This window comes from Rattus norvegicus, chromosome 13, assembly GCF_036323735.1.
Source record: "Rattus norvegicus strain BN/NHsdMcwi chromosome 13, GRCr8, whole genome shotgun sequence".
Classification (NCBI taxonomy): Eukaryota; Metazoa; Chordata; class Mammalia; order Rodentia; family Muridae; genus Rattus; species Rattus norvegicus.
In genome coordinates this window covers 100,386,434-100,390,897 of record NC_086031.1, presented here as the reverse complement: position 1 = coordinate 100,390,897, position 4,464 = coordinate 100,386,434, and the positions used below count along the sequence as shown (strand labels likewise).

The 4,464-nt window shown below is 46.1% G+C and overlaps 1 long non-coding RNA gene across 1 annotated transcript in view; it reads right to left on the bottom strand.

Moving 5' to 3' along the window:
- LOC134481633 (uncharacterized) overlaps positions 1–3,790 on the bottom strand; it is a 6,746-nt gene extending 2,956 nt beyond the window's left edge. Inside the window, exons 1-2 of the long non-coding RNA XR_010057336.1 lie at positions 1,823–3,790; positions 656–1,127 (exon numbers count right to left, since the gene is read on the bottom strand). This is a non-coding gene — a long non-coding RNA (uncharacterized LOC134481633). The remainder of the gene's footprint in view (positions 1–655; positions 1,128–1,822) is intronic.
- Between the last annotated feature and the right edge of the window lie 674 nt (positions 3,791–4,464).

The window sequence follows — 4,464 nt, the reverse complement described above, 5'->3', positions numbered from 1 at the left end:
CCACTCCATCCAGTGAACTCTTTATCAAAGGTGGAATATAAGCTTCCACTGTGACTGCCCAGCAGTGAGTGAGCTCCTCCCAGCAGTGAGCTCCTCCCAGCAGTGAGCTCCTCCCAGCAGTGAGCTCCTCCCAGCAGTGAGCTCCTCCCAGCAGTGAGCTCCTCCCAGCAGTGAGCTCCTCCCAGCAGTGAGCTCCTCCCAGCAGTGAGCTCCTCCCAGCAGTGAGCTCCTCCCAGCAGTGAGCTCCTCCCAGCAGTGAGCTCCTCCCAGCAGTGAGCTCCTCCCAGCAGTGAGCTCCTCCCAGCAGTGAGCTCCTTGGTTCCTCCCTGTGCTAACATGCAAGTGTGTTTGCTTGTAGAAGACCTGCAAGCAAAGGGCTCAGGAGACCCTGGTTGGATGTATAGAGATCCACAAATGTCTGCATGCTTCTGTGTGGCTCAGGCTCTGAGGGCAAACACCAGCTATCTTATTTGAGGATTCAATGAAATTAGAGAAAATGTGTAGGAGAAGAGTCTTGGAGGCTATCTGGCTTGCAGCCATTCGCTGGGTTAATAAAGTAGGCAATACCCATCCACAGAGATCTGTTTATGTTCCAGAATGAAGGACTTTCTCTTTCTGGGACAGAGGGAAATAAGGGTCCACTCTCCAAGGATACCTCTGCAAATGTGAAGTCTTCTTAGCCCAGAACTTCTCTCCTAGTTACGAACTGTTTCCTGTAGACGGAAGAAACCAATGCTAGGATAATCCACGAGCAGTTTTCTCTGATTCAGACACCTGGTACCTAACAGAAAATCTCAAAGAAGGCAGCAAAGGAGGGAGGGAGGGAGAGGGAGAGGTAGGGAGGGAGGGAGGGAGAGGGGGAAGAAGGGAGAGAGAGGGAGGGAGGGAGGGAGGTGAGGAACGGAGAGTGAAAGAGAGGGAGGAAGGGAATGTAGGGGGAGGGAGGGAAGGGGAAATACTGAATATGTCTGCATTAGGAATTCTTTTTACCCCCAGGAAGTGAGGAGTGCCCTTAGACACACATTGCTCTGCTTGTGTACATACACTACATGGTTCCAGACCAAGCTCAGCCATTTTCGGTGAAATGTTCAGTCCAAAGTCAACAAGTAAGCCAAACAAAATTCAATCTGTGAGGGAAAAAATTAAAAATGGCACCAGAGATTTTAAAAGTATCTTTTAGAGCATTTGTGACGTGCCCACCATAATGAATGTCCTGTCACTTACCTCCAATCAAAATGAAAAAGATTATCTTGCTCGAGGCAAGTGATCTGAGGGACACTACTTAACATAAATAACAAAAGATATCCTCTCTGATATAAAAACAAATAATTTCATGAAGAAAATCTCTTAAACTGTTCGATACAGGAAAAGAATCATTTGGCCTAAGATTTCCTCAGGAGCAGCACAAATTATACCCAATTTTCACTTCAACAGCAGAAATCACCAAGCGTTAGTCTCAGGATTCCAGATGCATTAAATTTACTGGTTTAACGGTATTTGGGACCTTCAAACTTAGGTCAATCAAATAATCAACTTTTCAAAGTAACTCTGGACATTGAAGCTGAGACACGGTCTAGTCAGTTGGGACACACGGTGACCATGGGAAATCCCCACAGTGTTTGGTAAGTGGAGATCTAGTTTCTGTGGTCAAGACATTTAAAAGCAATTTGTTCCCCGCCCCGCCCCACCCCCGGCAACTTTATGGTGATTCACCCAACAAAACCTCTCTCACAGGGAGAAGCTCATGTCAGTCACATTATACACTTAAGAGAAGTGGCACCAAGACCTAAGTATTATTTTCCTAAGCTAAGGCTATACATACCTCATGGAATTCACTGTAACCGATATCTGTGTCCACATCGGCCCCAGATCAAAGAGTGCGCCAACATTAATCCCTCCGGTCTGCTGCCCACAGCCGTTGCAGAGCCCATTGTATGTCTTCTATCACATAAAGTCTCATTGCCAGTAGGTACTCTGACTGCAGCTGCTGCCCAGGTTTTGGGGGACTTTTGCCCTGACGGATCAATGTCAGCTGATGGCACGCTGCAGTTCTATAGAGTTTTTTTTTCTTTTTAAATATTGTTATCCAGTAGCCTAAGGGAGATGCTCGCTGACTTTGATAGAGGGAATGGTACACCAGGGTCTTCACATGCCGCACATCAAATTCTGTTGTCTACTATATCAGGAACATGTTCAAAGCCGGCTGACTGCTGTTCTTTTATTAGCCCTTCAGCCTTTCAGAGAATCCTCTGATTACTAGGGCTGTCACGTGACAGGGGGAAAGCTCATCTGTGTGACCCCAGAAGGCAGAACCAAACCAGCAGATGGAATTCTCATGAAGTCAACATTTAGCTTGCTTTTAAATATCTTTTTATTGCATTTCTTTATTTAGGGGCTGGGACGTGCCGTAGTGTGCTTGTGGAGGTCAGACAACATTGTAGTTTTCGGTTCTCTTTTACTGTGTTGTGTGTCTGGAATCAAACTTAGGTCAGCAAAGACCTTTACCCACAGAGCCATACTGCCTGCTTTGACAGATACATGTAAATCAAAAATGAAGGAGACTCTCTTACCTAGTAGATCTTTGCAGGTGCACTGGTGAGAATTGGTAATGAGTTTCTTACGGACAAAAATGTGAAAGGCAGCAGTAAAGCCTCAGTACAGCTAGATACCCAATTATCTCAAATTCTGGAACTTGGGGACACATCGTAGGACACCTCAGGTTAAGGACAAGGTGGTAGATTACTGTCCTTCAGATCCTGAAAGGGAGTCTCTCAGCCCTCGGCTTTCACTCCATAGTGTTGCTAGACATCCGCCTCAGGAAGTTGAAGAACAGCTCAGGCATGGGCTACAGCTGCTGCGTGGCTAATGGCAGAGAAGCTCCGGAATGCACGTTCTCTCTGGCTCTGCTCAAGGCCAGCACACTTGCCTGGTCTGAACAAAATTCCAGTCAAACTGCCGGCTTGGCTCTATGCTGGCAGTGCCTCTGGGGGGTCTTGTGAGACTTCCAAGGGAGACAGGGGGATGTTTTCAAACAGGTGTAAGTGCAACACAGAACCAACTTCCCCATGTCTCTGAGCTCTGCCGGAAGCTGGCAGCTGTGTTCACGAAGCCCACGTTTCCATGTTCTCTCCAAGTGAGGCTTAGAAACCTCTCTCACACAGTTTCTGAGAATGGGCTCTGTGGAAATGCTGTGAGAGTCAGGATGAAGGCTCTAAGATCAAAGAACTTAAAGAAGTATTGCATACTTATGCCTTTCTAGAAGGTTCACAAAGCACATGATTGTGTTGAATACTCTCACAAGTTTTATGGCGTAGAAACTTTGGGAGCTCAGCTTGAAACTATAAAGTTTTCCTTCCCCTCACAGGGAGCTCATTAACATGCACAAAACACACACTGGAAAATTATGCTATTTTAGTAGCAACCCCTCACTTTCACATGGGAAGAAACTTAGGTCCGGAGAGAGGAGAGATAAAGTAACTTTGTCTCAGGCTGAACATGCTGGGCAATTAGGAGTGGAGCTTGTGTTTCTTGGCTTCTAACCTGATGTTCTGTTGTTCCTTCGAAGGGTTGTCAGGACTAGATGCTTGCCTTTTATATATATATCACCTCATCATCCCAAGGTCAGGTCGCTCATCCCTAGACTGATCAGCTCTGGCCATAGGACAGAGGTTGGCAGAAGTCTTGGAATAAGTGCTTGCCTCTGCTGTAAGGAGATGGGCCAGAAATTTGTGGTTAGGTTGTAGAAAACCAAAAATGCACCAGATGGAGAAAAGATGTTTCCACAAATCTGGAGATAGCCCAGCCAGAAAGTTATCTTCCACACACGTTTCATGACTGATTCCTAATACCCACACTTCCTCATTTTCACACACAGCTCCTAAGGAGCTCAGTTCAACGTGATCCAATTATCCCAAACAAAATTCAAGTCCACTCACTCCAACTTAGGAGAAACAATTCAAGGTGGCATCTTGTCAGTATTCCAGAAGTCGGCTGACTCTACTAAGTTCAGCAACTCAAGATTCCTTCTCCAGATGGCTTAGCTCTACCTCCATCTGGTACAACTTTAAAGGCATAGACCTCACGCTTCCTGGACCACATGCTAGTTAGACCTCATGTCACTTCCCTTTCTAATGCTGTCCCATATACAGCAGTGAGGAGCGAGGTGAAAGCATTCATTAAAGAATTAGAAATCAGATACGACAGATCAGAGGCTTTCTAGATGGAGCAGGATGCCCATTCAGTGGGTGACTGGCAGTTCACCAAGGCCATAGTTGGTTAGTATCAACTCCCAAGGAGCACCTCTCTAAGTGTCTGAGTCTCTTAGGACCAGAGATGAATGAGGCACTGTAGACTCCTCTTGGACCACACTAATTTATTTAGTGTGCCTGTTGATGGCTGAGTACCAGGAGGCAGAGAAACACTGTCAATTTCTAGTTTTCGATTCGTAGAACACTTTTCACACAT